This window comes from Hyperolius riggenbachi, chromosome 2 (genome assembly GCF_040937935.1).
Source record: "Hyperolius riggenbachi isolate aHypRig1 chromosome 2, aHypRig1.pri, whole genome shotgun sequence".
Taxonomy (NCBI): Eukaryota; Metazoa; Chordata; class Amphibia; order Anura; family Hyperoliidae; genus Hyperolius; species Hyperolius riggenbachi.
The window spans coordinates 102,402,171-102,423,372 of record NC_090647.1 but is presented as its reverse complement, the minus strand read 5'-3'; positions in this window follow the sequence as shown (position 1 = coordinate 102,423,372).

The following is a 21,202-nucleotide window of genomic DNA, read 5'->3' as shown; positions in this document are numbered from 1 at the left end:
TGGATCGGGCCATCAGTCTCATTTCTTTCTCTCTGAGCTCTGTCTCTTTTCTCTTGCTCTCTCCTCTCTTATCTCTATTCTCTGTCAAATGATATCAAAAGTAGCTTTGTGGGCATGACCAAGATACATACAGACATTTCCAAAGCAACGGGAAATGGAGGACATGAAAAAGGTTGAGTTGTGGGGGTCGGGGGTGGGATAGAGAAAGCATTATGTGGACATTCTTAGGTTTACAGTTCATTTATGTTCCTCTCAGTCTGGACTGTGGCATAATGGAGGACATTTATCAAGAGTGTCTGACACAAAATATTAGTAGGTTTTTAGAAATCCATGCAGAACTGTCTCAGACATCCTAAGAAATCACTAAATAGTGCAAATTCCTTCTTAAACTGTCAAGAATAGGAGGAATTAGAAAGGTCTCTCAGGCAGTGCAGAGTGTGAGGGAAATTACTGTTGCTGATGTAACCAACACATCTGCTGTCAGGAGGCTCTGAGGAGGAATTCAGCGGGGGGAGGAGCCCTTCACAAATCATGTCTAGCCTGCACTATCTGTAGAACTGCTATTGAGCACTTCTTAATCTGCATCAGTTTAGGAATGGATTTGCACTTTTCTTAACTGTAGTGCAGCTCTAGAAATCAACGCTAAACTGACACTATTATGCAGGCTTTGGGAAGTTTCTTACTATCATGCAGAACAGTTCCTCTCCTGGTTAGAACAGTTTTAGAATAAAAAAACTGTCGGTAATGCTTTGATAAATCTGGCCCTGTGACATAGTGTGCAGCGATTGTCACTTTGGATTCCTCCTTTCCCGGTAGAAAACAGAGTTTTCTCTCATCCTCCAATGCGTGAAAGGCATCTCTTTTTCTCTCCTCTCCTCTCTCTCTGTCCTCTGTCTTTCTCTGCTCTCTCTCTTTCTCTACTGTCTCTTTTCTCTCTCTCTCTCTCTGCTCTCTCTCTTCTCCCTCTCTCTCTCACACTTTCTTTGCTCTCTGTCTCTTTTCTCTCTCTCTGCTTTCTTTCTTCTCGCTCTTCTCCCTCTCTCTGTTCTCTCTCTCTCTCTTTATGATTTTAGGCTGCTCTTGACTTCATTCCAATATGACAGCACCTACATTTTGGGAAGCTAACAGAGCATTGAAAAGCTATTATGACACTGTAAAAATGTCAGTCATACAGTAAGTGCTTACTAAACAGCATCTACCAGTAATTTATTCTACCTCAACAAAACTGGCACTTGACGTGACTTATTATTCACAGTTTGAAGTAAGATCTAAGGATCTTCCCTTCTCACTCTGCACCTTCTCCTCATTAAAAGCCCACTTTCAGAGTTATTGTTTTAGCCAGTGGCATTACTAAGGTGGTGCGGTAGGTGAAGACCGCACCAGCAGAGGGGGTGACACTAAGGTTCAGGCTAATGGAGAATGGAGTAATGCTAAGTAAATATAGACTTTTTTTTACTACAAAAAAAATATTATTGGTTGTGTTTAGCCTGGTGAGGTTGGAGATTCATGGGGTAAGAGAGGGGGACACCATGAGTTTCCACACCGGGTGACGCCAACCCTAGTGACGCCTCTAGCTTTAGCTCCTGTCAATACTTATCTAGGACAGGTGCGTCAGTCAGTACACATGGGTCCTGCTACATTCAGTCAAATGCTGACAAAATCCTCATACTTAGAAGGGACCTGTAGGGAAAAAAGGGACACATTTGGGTGCTTAGCTCAGGAGAGGGAAGGCTCTGCATCCTCCAGATGCTTTCCCTGTTCACCTCCACCAGCCCCTTCCAGTACTGTCTCTTTGCAGAAACAATCAACAAAGCTTGTCGCCAGCTCACGCATCCACACAAACACCGGCCCGCTCGTTCTTTGGTGAAGTGATCAGGGTCTTGTTCCCCAAGGTCCACATATTTCATCTTGTTTCCTTGCGTTGCTGACAATCTCTTACAAGAGCCAAAATACTCTAATACCAGTTTAATACAAAGTAACGTTGGACCTTGGATTCTATGCTGTGCTGGGACCAAAAAGGCACAATAAATAGCCAAGTACTACATTTCATTTATATACCATTTATTACACTGTGCAGTTTTTGTTATATATGAGAAGACTTTAAAAAAATGCTGTTAATAATTTCTCAATGTGACATTACTAATTAAGCCATTAATGAATGAACCCAAGGATTTCTTGAGTACTCTACAGTGGTGCCTTGGCATTTTCCCCCATTGTGGAGGGGAAGTATGATAGATAGATAATTTGCATATTCAGTTGCAGTGCATTGTGGGAAACCACAGATGTTTGTTTATTTTATGTATTTAAGGATTTATACAGGGAGTAGTGATGGGCGAACACCTGGATGTTCGGGTTCGGGCCGAACAGGCCGAACATGGGCCAGATGTTCGGCATGTTCGGCCCGAACCCCGAACTCAATGCAAGTCAATGGGGACCCGAACATGCCGCAATACGGCCCCCCTATGGGGTCGCAGGCATAAGGGGGGAGCATGCCCCGATCGCGGGGTGGGTCGGAAATTCCCCCCACCCCGTCCGCTAGCGCTCCCCCCTCTGCCCGCTTCCCCATAAAAAAGTTGGCGTAAAGTTAAATATTACCGGTGGTGGCTGCTGCAGTGGCTGGCTGGCAGTGGTGTGAGTGAGGACTAGGAGGAGGAGTCCGAGTATGACGCGTTGAGGCCAGGCAGCGGGCGGTTCAGCGGTAGTACACTTGTGGTACTTCCGCCCTTTCTCTGACCTCACGTCCTCTACGTGATGATGCATACGATGGTACGCGTGACGCGTACCCTCGTATGCGTCATCACGTAGAGGACGTGAGGTCAGAGAAAGGGCGGAAGTACCACAAGGGTGCTACCGCTGAATCGCCCGCTGCCCGGCCTCAACGCGTCATACTCGGACTCCTCCTCCTCATTCACACCACTGCCAGCCAGCCACTGCAGCAGCCACCACCGGTAATATTTAACTTTACGCCAACTTTTTTATGGGGAAGCGGGCAGAGGGGGGAGCGGTAGCGGAGGGGGTGGGGGGAATTTCCGACCCCCCCCCCCGCGATCGGGGCATGCTCCCCCCTTATGCCTGTGACCCCATAGGGGGGCGGTATTCGGCCGAACAGGGGCCCTGTTCGGCCCTGTTCGGCCGGGCATTTAGTAGTTCGGGCGACCCCGAACGGTTTGGCCGAACACCATCAGGTGTTCGGCCGAACTCGAACATCACCCGAACAGGGTGATGTTCTGCAGAACCCGAACAGTGGCGAACACTGTTCGCCCAACACTAACAGGGAGTGCAGAATTATTAGGCAAATGAGTATTTTGACCACATCATCCTCTTTATGCATGTTGTCTTACTCCAAGCTGTATAGGCTCGAAAGCCTACTACCAATTAAGCATATTAGGTGATGTGCATCTCTGTAATAAGAAGGGGTGTGGTCTAGTGACATCAACACCCTATATCAGGTGTGCATAATTATTAGGCAACTTCCTTTTCTTTGGCAAAATGGGTCAAAAGAAGGACTTGACAGGCTCAGAAAAGTGGATGCAGGGATGCAGCACTCTTAAAATTGCAAAGCTTCTGAAGCGTGATCATCGAACAATCAAGCGTTTCATTCAAAATAGTCAACAGGGTTGCAAGAAGCATGTGGAAAAACCAAGGAGCAAAATAACTGAACAAGACACACAAGCTGAAACGTCAAGACTGGGCCAAGAAATATCTCAAGACTGATTTTTCTAAGGTTTTATGGACTGATGAAATGAGAGTGAGTCTTGAAGGGCCAGATGGTTGGATTGGTAAAGGGTAGAGAGCTCCAGTCCGACTCAGACGCCAGCAAGGTGGAGGTGGAGTACTGGTTTGGGCTGGTATCATCAAAGATGAGCTTGTGGGGCCTTTTCGGGTTGAGGATGGAGTCAAGCTCAACTCCCAGTCCTACTGACAGTTTCTGGAAGACACTTTCTTCAAGCAGTGGTACAGGAAGAAGTCTGCAACCTTCAAGAAAAACATGATTTTCATGCAGGACAATGCTCCATCACACGCGTCCAACTACTCCACGAGTGCTAGCTGTGTGTTTGCTCTGATCGCTGCCGCCCGCCGCCAATGCGCCGCTACCCGCCGCGGAAACAGGCCCCCCCCCGCAAACCCCTTGCGCAGCCTGGCCAATTGCCGCCAGGCTGCGCTATGGGGTGGATCGGGACTCCCTGTGACGTCATGACGTCCGTGACGTCGATGATGTCACTCCATTCGTCGCCATGGCGACGGGGGAAGCCCTCAAGGAAATCCCGTTCAGAACGGGATTTCCTTATGGGTAAGCGGCGCCGGCAGCGATCGGAGGGGACGGGCGGACGCCGCGGGGAGGGGGGAAGCATGTAGCTAGCGCTAGGCTAGCTACATGCTAAAAAAAAAAATGCCGAAAAAAAACCTCCCGCGGCTGCGCAGCAGCGGGAATTATACCGCCAGGGGGGTTAAACTGGGGACCCAGCGCTGCAATGTGAGAGCACTACCCACTACGCCACCGTCCCTTGTTAACTTAATGCTGAATTATCTAAAGTACCTTCTGTTTTAAAGTGGACCAAAATTAAAAATACAAGATTTCAGAAATAAAATCTATTTTCTAAATTATAATAATAAATAGCAGCCTTTTTTCAGCTGCATGATGACAAATATAAAATATTTTACATTTATTGGAGGAACCCCTCCCTTCCTTTCAAATTGCCGGGACAAAATCCGGCAAACTGGTGGAGTAGATGGTGTCTGGCAATGGAGGAATTGCTAATGGCTGCCCCCAGTATAACCCTAGTTATGAAAAGAGAAGGGTGAAAAGCATGCACTGAAATGATCATAGGTTTGAAGGAGTGTTTATTTATCTTTGTATGTGTCAGAGTGGTGCAACTAAATATTTTTAATTTAAAAAAAAGTTTGATTTGGGTCTGCTTTAAGAAGACAAATCACACCAAGCATTGCTTTTTAGGCTACGTACCAGACTACATTGGTTATATCCTCCTATTTATTGCCTGTGGAAGTGGGATATATACCGCGAAACGCGTTGCACCTTGTTCGGAGTATGTAAATAAATTTTTTTTTTTGCTTGAAACAGCATTTTTTTGTCTGCTTTGGAGGAGTAAGTCCACCGCTACCTACTTCATTTTATTTATTCTTAAGAAATACTGTTTTACTCTTTTGGTGCCTCTGTACTACTTTTGCTGTTGATTCCACCCCTGTTGGAGGGGAATTCCTCTTTCTTTCCCGATCTACAGAGAGCGACTTCTCAATCCTGAGTGGGGACAGGTCTAATCTCCTCACCTGCCTTCATAGTGGTTACCTGGACGGTAACCCGTGTTTGTGAGTATTATCTTTCTATACTTACCTTTCATACCCATCTCACAGTACATACTACACTATACTGGGCTCTCAGCGTCTTCCTTTATATTTTTAGTAGAAGAGCTTTTCGGTCTCTTTTAGTCCCCTATACTTTCCTAGTAGTTTAGGTCACCCGAGCTGCTTGATTACTTTAGAGAACACTTTAAACACTGTAAAAAGAAGGACTAAATTGGGGGTCTGACTAATAATGAGAGCATAAATACCTCTAGAATAAGGAGACGTGTGGCCCCACGCCGGAAGTTAAGTGATTCGGGGTCAGACAGACAGGAGATCGGCTTTAAAGGGACACTTAGGCCAGGAATAAAAAAATCAGTTTTAATTTCCTGGGGCTTCTACCAGCCCCCTGCAGCCATCCTGTGCCCTCGTAGTTACTCACAGAGCCTCCGGTCCCCCGCCGCCAGCTAGGGCTGGTAGAAGCCCCAGGCAAGTAAATCTGAATTTTTATTCCTGACTTAAGTGTCCCTTTAAGCAAATAAAAATTTCAAGGGGTTATATACTAAAGGGGAGAAGTGACGGTCTCATCATTTGAAATGTTGAATCATGGGCGCCAAACTTTCATTTTAATTGAAATCACCTGCACACGATCGGCTGCTGACAGTTATCACATCTTTAATAAACCACTCCAAAGGTCTGATATCAAGTGTGAAAGACTTTCAATATATATTAATATGAAGAAGAGCTGCGATGAAACGCTGTTTTTTACGGACACCCACGACTCTTGTGTTTTCTTAATCTGCGCGCTTCAAAAAAACTCCCCAGCTACTTTTATCTTCCATCTCACTCCAGAATTAAGTCAGCAAAAACCAAAATGCTCCCACTTCAAAAGTATCACAACTTATCAACCTTCACACAAAATGTCATGTGGTCACAAGAGATCTTTAACACTGTTTACACTAACACTTACAGAGATGAGTCAGATTTTCCTGCCAGCATATAGAAAATGTACCATACCTGCATCTAGGGCTGTGCAGACACCTAAATAAATGCATTTTTGCTCTTAAAGGAAACCTGTGATTAAAAAAGCGCAAGCATTTTTACTTACCTGGGGCTTTGTCCAGCCTCCTGTAGGACAGGACCGCGCATGCCCACTGCCCAGTGGAGCGTGCCTGTGGGACAATGGAGCAGCCTGGAGGATGCTGAGGGAACCCACGGCCTACATTGGACTGGAGGAAAACCCCAGGTAAGTATAAATGCTTGTGCTTTTTTAACCTCAGGTACACTTTAAAGTTAAACTCCACCTCCATGAAAAATACGGTACATTTAATGAAGGACCGTTAAATAATAGAACTTAGTAGTGGCATTCATTTGCTGTAAAGGCTATTAATGTGACCATTGAACCCTGGCAATTCCATGGCACTGTAATATTTGTGACATCAAATATTCTGGACTTAAGAAAATATTTCTTCTTTTCAATATTTAAATAATAGAACTTAGTAGTGGCATTCATTTGCTGTAAAGGCTATTAACGTGACCATTGAACCCTGGCAATTCCATGGCACTGTAATATTTGTGACATCAAATATTCTGGACTTAAGAAAATATTTCTTCTTTTCAATATTTGTATCTATTTAACAGAATAACTAGAAAACACAGCTACATGAACCCCTCCCCCCGGTGCACTGTAAATTAGCATTCCTATATACAGTTTGTTTTCTGTACCAGAACACATTCCTGCACGCAGAGATCTCTGAGGCCATGCTGCAACTGAGAATGACTGGAGACCAGTGTGCCATCCAATCATGTGACACCCCTCAGCACCAATCAGAACAAAGGGAAAGATTGTTACAGTGGAACAAATGTGGTATTCAATCATGTGACATCCTTCAGGCCCAATCAGAAAGTTTGTTAGAGTGGAACAAATTTCCCATAACTTAGGTTTAATGGAAATGGTTAAGAAAATATACAGTAGGTTAGTGATAAAAGAATATTTAACAAATTAAATTGAAAATTCTACCCAGAGTTAGTTATAAGAATAATGAATATTATTATTTAGTCCCAAATCAAATGCAAATTAGTATTAACCCTTGCACTCAAGGCTTGCACTTGCAGCACCGCATAACACACAGCAACAAAAACTGCCAAATACATTTTAATTTAAGAATGCTACAGCATTTTTGGGGAACTAAGAGCCCTATATTTTAATTGGCAGTTTTTGCTGTGTGTTATGTGTTGCTGCTAAATAAAATGCATTCAAAAGTGAGTCGCACCGCATGAATGGGAACAGCAGATAGTACAGTCTATGTACTGTCTGCTGTTCCTGCGATTGCGTTTCCATAAGCGCAATATGGAAACGAGCCCTCAGTTGTCACAACTATATTATAAAAGCAAATTTTCACACTTTACCTATAAAATTAAACCACAGAACAATTTACTTCTCTACGGTTATTCTTTATTTTTTTTTACCTCAAGAGCTATTATTCCTAAATGAAGCCTGGGTCTAAACTTGAGCATTTAAAAAAAATATATATATTTTGTGAACGCTTAACTATTTAAGTTTTTTGTGTAAGGTGTGGTTAGCAGAGCAAACATCATCAAGAGAATTGTGAAACATCAAAAATCTGTTCCAATTGTTTTTCTTATTATTTTCATATTACATTTAGATGGGAGGACAGGGGAAAGCAAACCAAAATCATACTAGTAGGGTAACTGACATCTGACCAGTTGTGTGACTAGAAACCATGGAGGCCTCTTGCAAACATATCATGTGGACTTCTCTCTAGGTCATAACCTTCTCCTACCCCAAGCCCCCCCCCCCTTTCCTGTGAACAACTGTAGCTAAACCTCCCCCCCTTCCTTGCCCACCCCAATTCCCCCCAGATACAACACGTGCAGTCGCCATTTCCTTTCTCAGTAACAAATTGCTGCCACCATATTATCTCCCAGAACATATGTGACCTATATACCTCCCCCAACCACCCTACAAAACAAGTCCCACCCAAGTGTAGATAGTGTAACAGCTCTACCCTCCCTCTTCCACTTTATTACACCCATTAATTGGCAGAGTAGCAGAGCAGAGTTTTAGCAGCATGTGTGTCTTCCTCTGCCAATTAGGGGAGGAAGAGTAGGGCGGTGGGGAGAGGAGGCGCCCCCCCGCCGGCTTCTACACCCAACTATATTTTACCTTAGAGCATGGAAGGGCTTTTTAATTGTAAGGATCTTTGGAGGACAAGTAACAACTTCTCTAGAGCTAAAAAATAGGTAAGAGCAATGCACTGCCAAATGATAACAAATTCTGTTTGTATATTTTATTTTAAGCGGATCTGAACTCAGAACTTCCTCTTTGCTCTAAAAGATAAGCATCCGCATAACAACCTTTAAAGTGAACCAGATAAGGGGGAAAAAAGTTTTTATACATACCCAGGGCTTCCTCCAGCCCCTTGCTCCCACACCGCCGTCCTCCGCTGCTAGTAGCTCTGGTACCAGTCTAGTAACTTCCTCCAGTCAAAGCCGCTGGAGAGATAAGTAGAGAGTGCACTTCCTCTTGCGCAGACTGACTGCGACTGGAGGAAGTTACAGGACCCTGGGAGCTGCAGGCAGCGGAGGACGGAGGCTCTCTGTGCGCATGGAGCTGGAGGAAGCCCCTGGTGTATAAAAAATGTTTTTCCCCATCTCTGGTTTCCGTTAAAGAAAACACAGCTGATACAAATCCTGAACTAAATCTGCTGTGTCTACTTCCTGCTTTCATTGAAGCAGACATATTGTTAACATCCTGCGTTTACAAATTAGCTGCTCTGCCATGGCAGAAGAGATTCCTGAGCTGACACAGCTGAAAAAATCAAATTATGGTGGTGATTAGTCACAGATAAGGGGGAATTAGATAGGATAAACTCTCTAAATACATACAGGGTGCATTTCTCTATATTTTTCTTCTGTCCCGTGCAAGAGGTCCACTTTAATGTTTTTTAAGGTCTATCTGTAGAACAGTTTCTGGTTTCTGGTACACCACTGCTCTCTATGTGACCTAGCCCTGGTGTTCCAAAGCACTGATCCAGAGTATTTCCATCACAATATTATGTAGGAACGGTAGTTTAAATAAGCCGTGTAATGTCATCTGTGTACATTGATTCATTGATGGATGCTTCACACAGAACTCATTCTTGTGCTGGGATGTGAGAATGGGTAATAAAGCAAAACATTGTACATAAATAAGTAACATAGATGTGTTCCGTTGCATAACATCAATCAGCCAACTCCTATTTTCATTTCAAGTAGGAAGATAGATGGGAACACTGTGCAAACCTCTCCTCTTCGTGTTCCCGTTTGATGTTTCAGATTGGTAAACCTTACAGACCTGAAAAAAAATTACATGTTCTAATAATTTTGGTTCAATGACTCAAAAACATATTAAATCAGTCCAGAGAGCTATTATTTGCCATGATTAAAATAAATGGATATGAAGATTAGAACAGTTAAGACGCAAAGCCATTTCCACATGAAAGAAACTCCACTTTCTGCTCTAAGTTACATTCATTCTTCATGCTATTTGGAATCGTTCAACCTTTAAAAAAACATTTCCTCAAAAGACTAAAAAGTTTTTTCAGTTTTTTTTTTCAGAACACAAACTGGAAATGATTGCTTATCTGTGAAATCTGCAAAATGATGTTCATGTTTGCAAAACGTTATTCAGCTTTTAAAGACCAGCACCCTATAATGAACAGAGTGCTGTACCATGGTCATACGTAACATGGATGAAGCCAATCTTGAATTCCATTGATCATCTTAGTGTCATGGCCTTCACCAACTATTGGCCATACTCAGATCACATTTCTGGTTTACAGGGCCCTCAACAACAGACTCTTGTGGAGGAATGTATTCTATTGACTAAATGGACACAAAGCAGGCGTGAGACAGAATTGTGCCCACTGACTGCCAAAGGATGCTGTGTTTAGAACATCAGAAAAAACAGCGACAGCCTCCTCTTTAGTGAGTTTGCCTATCTCATCCTCACCCACCACCATCAACTCCATTGTTTGGTGATGAGTCTGACTGGAGTTCTCCTTTAAAAGAAATCTAAAGCCTAAAAAAAAACACATTTTAACTTACATGGGGCTTGTTGCAGCTTCCTGCAGTCATCCTGTGCCCATGCCGTCCTTCTGAGACCCTCCAGTCAGCATCAGCTACCCCCCTCAAATGGTTCTGTACATGCATAGTAGTGATTTCCCCATACTGTGCATATGCAGAATGCTGCATGGCATGGGGCTGTACTAGAGCAGTAGCCTGAGACTGGCCACGACCGGCCAGTTTTGAGGAGGTCGCCGCTGCTAACTGGAGGGTCCCAGAAGGACGGCACGGGCACAGGATGACTTCAGGGGGTTGCAACAAGCCCCAGGTAAGTTAAGCTACTTTTTTTGCCAAGCTTGAGTATCCCTTTAAGCAGCTAATACATTCATCAGTGCACTCATTTTAGACCTAATTTGTAGGAATAAGGGAAAAGGCCTTTGATGTTATCATGAAAAGATTGTAGAATTTACGATAGTTCCACAAATCTTTGTGGAAACTTTTTTAAGAATCACATTGAAGTAAATGGTGCTAGCTTTAGTGGTAAATAGCAACGCTCCCATACATGCTAAAATTGCTAATATATTTCAAAAAGACCTTGCAGTTTTTGAGAAAAATTGATTATCGAGTTACAATAGAATTTTGAATATGCTTAAATGACAGATGGATAAAAGAAGGAGAAAAAAGTAAATAAAATGTACATATTCCTGCAGGAACGGCAGTGGGTTTCCTGCCGAGGTTGTCCGTGGGTCGCACAGACAACCCTGGAGCAAAAGTGGCAATGTTTGTGCCCAGGGATCATTTTACAACCGCAGTACTGCTGTATAAGGTGATTGGTAATTCTAGCATGTATGCAGGGCTTTGCTAAAGTCAGTAGCTTGCAATTTTCACCCCAAAATCTGGTGATGCGGAAATGTGTAGAAGCAAATTTTTTCGCGTTATTTTGTAAAAAAGTTTGGTAAGCAAAAATATGCCAATTTGCCATGAGATCGAATTTAGTGTGTAGACAGCTGTACCGCGATGTTGTTTAGCAGTCCGCCACAGCAGATCACGAAACAATGAGCATTGAATAAACACATTATACTCATAGGGGAGCAAAAACTAGAATACCTCTCAGCACCTAAAAGTGCCTAAATTTAGGTATGACCGGCTGGTCTATTCCTAATGTTAGGCCCAGTGCACACTGAGCGGTTTTTGATGCGATCTGCCGGCCGCATCCGCCTGTCAAACCGCTCGGTTAATGTATCTCAATGGGATGGTACACACCAGCGGTTTGAGGTTTTTAGCAAACTGCAAACGTGCCTCCTGCTGCACGTTTGCGGTTTGCAGAAGCGTTTCTGCCTCAATGTAAAGGATAGGAAAAACGCAAACCACTCTGAAAAACGCTACTTCAGATCTGCTAGCGGTTTTGGTGTGCACTGGGCCATACTAATCATTTTCTGATTCAAATTGAATTGTTCAAAATTTGATGTTTTTTCATTGTGAACTTTTACATTTTTGCCATATTTGTATCACTGTTTCCTTTTTTACTTAAAGAGAACCAGAGACGAAGCACCCTCATCTATTTTATTACATTTATCAGTGGGAACATGACAGTAAACACCTACCCTGCTTTTAGTTTCATTCTTATCTGCTTAATTAGTCTATTAGCAGCTGTGATAAGAATCGCCGACTGGCTCAGTCTAGGTTTGACCTGGAATCATTATAGCTGAGTCACTCTTCTGTGGAGTCTTTTCAAGCCCAAGCCTGCCACCTCCTGGCTCAGATTTCCTGCTTTGCATACTGAGAGCTGTGATGACATGGGAGGGGCTGCTGCTGCTGAGATAGAATCTCTGAAACAGACACGTGTGGTTGATGTGTGATCTATGTGCTCTGTGTGCACTCTGTCTGCATAGATACTGATGATGACTGCAGTTTCATTCCTATGAGAGAGACTTCCTACAGGCAGCTGCACATCATACCAAAATGAAAGCACACAGATGAAAGGCTGCAGCAGCCTAGTCTCATATAGCCTAGACAGCACATCCAGAACAACTCATAACCCGGAAGGAGAAGGGATTTGAGGCGGCGGCCATATTTGATTTTTCCTGGAGCAATAATGGATAAAAAAAACTAAAAAAGGCACACCAGAGCGGCAAAATTATCAGGTAGAGCATTTATTCTTTACAAGCTATCGACTGATATGTTTATTTTGTTTGAAACGTTCATCTCTGGTTCCCTTTAAAGCTCTTTAATAAGGAGATATTTGAAACAAAAAAATGTAATTAATAAAAGATCCTATTTTTTACAATATTGCTTTATGAATTATTTATTATTTCCTTACATTTTCCTTACCTTGATCTACTGTACATTCGAAAATCTGTGACAAGTGGTGACGTATTTAGTGCTGGCAGGTACATCTCTGTGGAATGTATAGCTAAACTGCCTAGGCTGTGGCATCACTGAAAGGGGAGGGCTACATACCAATAAACAACAATACATACAGTAGATATAAAGAGCATTTCTGGTGCTGAAACCAGATTAATTAATGTTAAAGTAGGTATCCTGAATAAATGACTACATTCTACTAAGTCTCACTACGGTACCTCTTTAAGCTCTAGACTGTCCCTCCTTCTCTCTCTGAAGACACTGTGGACAGAAAACAGATTCTCTCAAATGTTATTATTACACTATTTTTCAAAAAGAACAGAAGGCATAGGGGACAAAGTGGGAGTCTGGTCTCGTTGTGCTCCTAGGAGTCTGACTTTGCGTCATAGTACGAACAGCTAGCCTGCTACTCGCTGCCAGGTGTCTTGTCTAAACCCAGCTCTCTGATCATCGGTCCTGGTCAGCTTGTCATTCTACGCAGAGCACACACTTTTTTTTCCTTTGCATTTCATTTATTTTCAAGATTTTTTGGCTTCTACTGGCTGCAGAGTTTCATAAAGATCCAAACAGCTCATAAATCTCTGGAGGATCATAACCTGCTATTACTGCCAGTTGTTCATACACCTTTCCAACCAGATTCTTGTTCTGCACAGTCAGTTTAGTTGTGACATAATGCAAATCAACATTTTTTTCCATACAAACTTTTCTACATTAGGGAGGTTTTCCACTTTACAGAAATAGCAGGCCCTGGACTCAAATCACCCTCAGTATACCAACACAGAGACACTGGCCAGGAATCAAGGCTTCACATATCACTTGCAACAGATCTGCATAGCTAACTAGGATGAAAAAAAGACATGTTGCAGTTCCATGTTCATTCACATACTCTGAAGTAGGAATGAGTGAGTGAGAACCGTAAGCTGGATCTTGTGTCAAATAGGGCCTTTCTTGTTTATAGAACTTTTTGGCGACAAAGGCCAAGTAATTAGCAATGCGGTCCTAATTTTGCCGAACAAGCACTGGTAAAAGCGAGGGATGCTAACTAGTGGCGTATCTAGAGGGGTACAGGCATGACTCGTGCCATGGGTGCCATGCCTGCCCTCTGCTGCACCACCATACCTGCTCCTGTGCTGCACTGCCATGGCGGCCCCCATGCCTCCCAGTCACTGCCATGGTCTCCCCTTCACTCAGGCCGCAGATCAGATTAATGCTGTGTTATCTGGGGAACATGGCTACTTACTTTATGTATATTGGGCTGTTTGTTTATTTCATGTTGACGCACATGGCTATTTAATTTATTTATCATGAGGCACCTGGCTACTTGATTATTTTATCTGGAAGCTTGTAACTACCTTATATTTTTTTGGGGGGAAAACATGTGACAAGTTGATAAATTATCTGGAGGCATGTGACTACTTGATTTTTTTGGTCTGGAGCCATAGACATATTTTATTATTTTATTTGGAATCATATGACTATTTTTTTCTGCACATGGCTACTTATTCCTAATATCTAGGGGCCATGGCTTCTAGATTCATGTATCCAGGGACATATTAAACTCTGGTATCTAGGGACAACACAGTAGTGCGGAACAAATGAATAGGTCTTCTTGCTGCGCTTTGTCACGTTATCATCTGTGATCCAGCAACCGGTCTTTTTAACGTCAGCTTGCTCACAGTCTTTCAAGCCATCAGATGCGACTATCCCCCGGTGGTAACTGGAGCAAGTTAGAGGGGACCGTGGGGCTGAATCGTCACAATCGGTTCCGCAATAAGCATGCCCAATCGACAATTTGACCGATTTTGGATAATCTGGGAAATCTTGGATCGACGTGGGCGACAGAGGCGGTGTTAAAAGTACAATTTCCAAAATATTTAATGTCGAACTCGATCAGGAATCAGCCTGCAGTGTATGGGCAGCCAACAGATCTCTCTCAGATCAAATTTGATCAGAGAGCGAAATGTCTCTTGGGCGATCTGCCCATCATCTGTAGATGTACAGGCAACTTTAGGGTACATACTGTGTAGGGCTGTTCAGAGTAGGATTTTGTATATGCATAAGTGCTTAGGTAAGCATTATTTTTGTTACAGTAGGTAGACAGGCTTGTCAACTCGGTTACTCCAGAAGGCTAGGTACACACAGAGCAGAAAAGTTAGCGTTGTGGAAAACGATGCGTTTTTGCCACTAATGGAAGTCTATGTGCCGCAGGAAAAAATGTATATAAAAAATGCATATGCGTTTTGTATGCTTGTGTTTTTGAGAATGCAGGTTTTGTTGCATAATATCCAAAAACGCATAAAAAACGCACATAATGAAAGTCAATGGGAACACAATGGTATGCGTTTTTCATGCATTTTCCATGCGTTTTTATGTTTGTTCCCCCCAAAAAATAGTTTTTGCGATGATATAAAAACGCATGGAAAACACATACAAAACGCATATGCGTACTGTACATCCATCGAGTTTAACAAGAAAAATCGAGTTTAACCAGATAACTTGTACTAAACATACAATTTATTATCTCATAAGGTTTTTTTTTTGCTTCTGGTTTGCTTTAATTACATTAGTAACAGTAGTGTTGTACCATGTTAGCCATCAGTTAAAGCAAGAAGTTTTGAATAAGGATGATACAATTTATTGGCTAACTTAAAGGAGTTCTGTGGGGGGATTCTTAGGAGAAAAACAGACACTTACCTTGGGCTTCTATCAGCCTTCTGCAGCGGTAATGTCCCACGCCGTCCTCCTCCCATCTGCCGTTCTCCGCCGCCGGCCCCGGTCTAGCGCGGCATGGGATCCAACTGCGGCTGCGCTACAGTGGCCGCGCACCCGCTCGCTTCCGCCTGCGTCATCGGAAGCTTACTGCGCAAGCGCAGTACAAGAAACTGTTGTACTGCGCCTGCGCAGTAAGCCTCAGATGACGCGAGCGGAGGAGCGGCGGCGCGCATTAGTCGTCTGTGTGACAGACGAATAATAGCCCGGTGCCGGCTGCGGGGAACGGCGGATCGGAGGAGGACGGCGTGGGATATTACCGCTGAAGGGGGCTGATAGAAGCCCCAGGTAAGTGGCAGTTTTTCTCCTCAGAAACCCCCACAGAACCCCTTTAAAAGAATAAGAGTAAGCTTTCGGCTATGCAGCCTTCAAACAGGATTGAGTCTGACAAAGGCTGCACAGCCAAAAGCGTGCCCTTTTTTTGAGTTAGCCTATAAATGGTATTATCCTGATATAAATGTATCCTCCTTCTTGCTTTTAACTACACTATAATCCTTCTTGGCATTTGACAGAAATACTTTAACATAATCTTCTAGGGAGGCAGATTCAGAAGGCAGCAATCGCTGATATTTGAGGGAGTTGGCTCTATTTGTACATTTGTGTGTGGTTGTTTAAATAATCAGCAGCACCCGGACTGAAGTGATTGAAACCATTTGTGTCCATGTGTTACTCTCTTTTATTTTCCTGTGTGAAAATGTTGTCTGAATGAGGCCCACGGTCTCCAAGTACAATGACTCACTTACCACAACTATGTGCAGAGATCCCCCTTCAAGCGCTCTTGCGTATGGGCAGTGTTAAGCAAAGTCAAAGTTGAATGTCTATGTTTTCCAGTCTATAAACCGAAGGAAAAATAGGAGACCACATGGCTATCGTATCAGGAGGCTGTGTCACTCTGCCGCTATTGACTTGTCTGCTTACTCAGGTGTCTGCATATTGCTATGGGAAAATATTCCTTTCAATGAGAGATCACACAAAAATGTCTGGGGAGAGATGACTCTGCAGGCATTGTTCACATCGTGTAAAGGAAAGCCAATGCTGGAATCATTCCACAAGTCATAAAAATAGCTCAGTGACTATTCAGAGATGCAAAAGTGACATAGCACAAAATAAACTGAAAAAGGGGTTTTGATCACTCTATAATTGTATAAGTGATACAGCAGAGTCCCTAGTATCCGCCACCAGCAGGGATCACCTGATGCCGCATACATGTGCTTGCTGGCTGCTTGAGCAACTGGTCAAAAAAGCACAAACCTCCCCCCCTAAATACTTACTTACAGTGATGATGGTAATCAGCTAATTACAATTACGCTAAATTATGCGTAAATCTCTGCATTTACACATATATGTCATTACGAATTGTCAATTCAATTGACTTTGTATGAGCATTCATAATTCGTAAGCGTAATTTACGCATAATTTTATGCCGATTTTGCTACCAAAATGAGTCGGTACAAAAATAATTCTAAAAGACCTTGTAGTTTTTCAAATAATCTATTTTGAAAATGCAAAGAAAAATGGGTTTTAAAGAAAAAAATTACAGTTTAAATACACTTTTCTTTGTATATTTAAAATAGATTTTCTCAAAAACTACAAAGTCTTTTTGAAACATTATTTTTTTTTACTTGTACCCGCTTTCCTCCTTAACATATATAGCAATTTTGGTAGCAGTAGCATGTATAGCGACATGTATAGCGGCTTTATTAACACAAAATTACGCTTAAATTCATGCATAATTACGAATGCCGATGCTTTTCCCTGAAATTTTGCATTACGATTACGATACATAAATGCGAATTACGATGCGTAATTACGCATAGGCATCATTTCTGCTCATCCTACTTACTTAACCTACAGTCTTGATGAAGCCTTCCTGTTGCTCCTAGCGGTTTTCTGGCATCCTCTGTGCACAGCTGACCCGCATCGGGTCACGTGACACGCCGGGAGCTGAGCATGGATGCCGCAAGCCGCTGGGAGCCCTTTAGCAACAACAGCCAACAGGAAAGCTACAAGATGCCGCTGGAGGCACAGTAAGTATTTGAATGCCAGCAAACACCCTTGAAACCCCAAAACAAAGTCCCTGTTATCCCCTCAGGCATGCCAGTTAGTTGAGACTTCAGGTTGCCTGAGTTCCAGGTAATGGGGACTTAGCTGCAGTAAAGGATATATCCTTTCTTTAATGGTGTAGCAATAGGGGATGCAGAGATTGTGGCTGCACCAGGGCCCCTAGACCCCCTATATGTGTTTTGAATAGTGGTAACCATCAACAGCCCAGTCCTCTATTTCCACCTCTCTCACACAGTGGCAGTCCTCAGAACAGGGGCGTAACAATAGACACTGCAGGGTATGCAGCCTCAGGGGGGCCCAGAAGCCACAGGGGGCCCATTCCTGAGAGACTGACAACTAAGGTCAAGGAGGGAAAAAAATGTCTGCTCTTTGCACAGTTGTTCTAATGACTGCATCTGCTCAGCTACTGATAAGGAATCATACAATGTTTTGCAGACAAAGATTTGTAGACAGTCCCTATTCAGTTTTGAGCAGGGTCTTGTGCACAGCCTTCTCTACCCCTCCCCAACTGCTGTGTCCTTTAGTGATACTTGAGAAGACTGGGCATGGAGAGAAGGCGGGAGGGGGCCCCCATCCAAAGTTTTGCAGGGGAGCCCCATGATTTCTAGTTACGCCCCTGCCTCAGAAGCTGTTTTTGGTGTATATTGTGCGATGATTATAAATACAGTGCTGGGGAGTAAGGGGGGGGGGGAGGGGGGAGTTAGTGTTAAATGTTTACTTTTGCGCTGGGCCCCATGGCCCTATATCTACACCACTGTTCCTTCTGGAAGGATATCTGGCGTTAATTTAAACTCCAAAATCCTGTAGTTGCTCTCCCATCTACACGCCTGCCTGTTCTACCCTGACCTTGACCCTATTCCTAACTTAGGCGTGATCTGAACTCAACCCTTACCCCCCCCCCTTCTTGTGGAGGAGTTTAGGTCCTCTTTAATTGTTTATGGCCAGCACGGCAAATACAGCAGAGTCTTATAATGGTATGCATCTGCTGTAAGCTCCAAGCAGCAGGGGACGGAGGTGGGTGGGCTTGCTCTATATGCTATAGTCTTTAGGCTGTCTATCTAGGGAAATACTACTCTCCTTGCAAATGCAGAATTTTGTAATTGCTGCACCTCGGATCACTACAGACTTTCACTTTAAGTACACCTGAAGCATTGTAAAGAAATGATAGACTTACCTCAGTAGAAGGAGGCCTCTGGATGGGGTCCAGAGACTTCCCTGATCCTCTTACAGCCCACTGCTCCAGTATAGGGTCCCTCTATACTTATTTGACTTATGCCAGTAGAATACAGCTGTGTTTCTGGATGTGGACGAGTGTATCCTGACTGGACATGTGCAAGAAAGTTCAGTGCATGACCCACAGCATGGTGTGAGTAGTGTGTAGTGTAGTGTATTTTAGGCACACACACACACTAGTGACCAAAGCTTTTCAGGCACTTTTATTGACCTGTGGATTTGGGCCAAGACCCTTGAAACATGTCTATTGTGCATGAATAAAAATACCATTCCATTAATTATTGATATGTACTTCTGAGAAGGTAAGACGTTGTCACGTTACACTTCTCAGTAATATAACAGCCCATACAGGTCAATCCTCTAGGCGCCTCCACCAGTGTTTTTAGTATAGTCCATACCCCTAGGGGTTCATAGCCACAAGGACCTTGCTTTCCACACAACTATCAAAGGAGAGCAACCAACCAGCATTTGCACCAACAGACCTGGGACACCGATCAGGGACGGTTCTATTCCCACAGGCTCAAACAGTGGTTGCAAGTTTTTGCAACCTACCCTTGTGAGTATATTACTTATACACCTTCTTTTATATACCAACTTGCTTAAAGATACTGCACCATTGGGCTCCTGGTCTCTCTTATTCTACAGATACTTGGAGATTACGGTTAACCATCAAGGATAAATTCTTTCCTCTTTCTACTCAGAGCCTGGCACCTTTTCTGACCCCCATTTCCCATCTTACCTTACCAAAATTAGCTAGATGGCCAGCAGAGGGAGTGAAATTTGCTATGTTGCCAAGGGCCCCATTTCACATTAATCCTTCTGTGGTTCTACTGGACATGCATGGACCCTACTCCCACATGCCCAATTGGAAAGCACCAGGAATGGCTTTGGAAGACACTTATTTGACTGTCAAATAAGTTTAGAGGGACCAGTCAAGATGATCTACTAGGTTGATCGCTGACCAAAGCACAAGCCTCAACTTGGCCGAGAGCTGTCCAGCATATATAGAAGGCTTAAGACAGATAAGAATCATGAGATGACAAATCAGGAGAGAAATTGTATGGGAAAAGTTTTAGGAATTCCTAGTCAGCTCATGGTGACCCAGAACCCAGAAGGTATAAAGGTAAAGGGCTTAAAGAAACAAAAAATCCCTCTGTTAAAGGAAATGTTAAATGTAATTTTTACTTCTTAACAACTTCTTAACAGAAGATATTTGAGATAATTCTGCTGTAAGTGAGCAACTGTGGTTTCCCATGATGTATCACTCTCAAATATGCAAATCTGTTTTGTGAATCAATCCCCTTCTTCCCTTTATCTACGCAAATGCTTTGAAGCCTCCATTAAGCTAAAAGTACTAAAAAGAAGTTAAGAAAAGTAATATAATAGTAATATTATAATAATAATAACAAAATACGCTAAGAAATGTAAAATACTAATACAATAAATAATAACATAACCATATAATAAAATACTGATAATGTAATAATAAAATACGTTAATGAGGAACAATTTTAAAAACCTGAAAAAGTTTTTATAGATAAGGTAAGAAATAAGATACAGAGAGATTATTCACTGGGTACATTTTGTGAATCACCCCCGTATGGGTTTAAATAATGCAGTCAAAAAAAACAACTACTATGGATGCAAAAGTGACATTCTTATAAGAATAACATGCATTTTCCCTCAACACACATATGAAGAGTAAGCACTGGGGTGCAGACTGATGATGTCATCACTCCATGCCTAGAGATCATGTCACATGGGAACCCAAACCTAGTAAGTTGAACAGCTGATTAGTCCCAGTGAGACAGTCTGTGAGTCCGACCAGCCACCACAGACACATGGAGTAAGCTGAGAAGCCCGGCTTCCAATGGTCAGGGATTCATTAGTATGTTTGGATACACTGTAACATACACTAGTGTCACAGAAGCGGTTTCCTCCCTCCCCCTCCTATACTGATTTATTTCTTGCAAAAGCATTTCCTTATGCCGTATATTATGCTGAAACATCTGCACTGTGTGATGTATTACAGGTGAAAAAAAATGAGAAGAAAAAAAAAACAATCTACAACAGACATTAAATTAACAACCTGTTGACAGCCTGGAAGAAATATTTCACATAAGACTTTCATGACCATTGTACAGCTCATGTCACCAGCGCTCCAGTCACAGGGCAATAAAGCTCACGTTGTCGGCAACAAGAATATTTCTTATGCATTACAACAGCCAGTACGAAACATACGAGAGTTGAATTGCAAAGTAATCTGCCCTTTAACATTGCCACAATCAGTCCCCATTGTTAATTTAATGTGTGGAACATGAGATCTACAAAGTTGGCTAATATTGCCACCTTAAGGTGCCCCCATACGTGGTACAATTTTTTCATTTTTTTTTAATTAGATAATTTT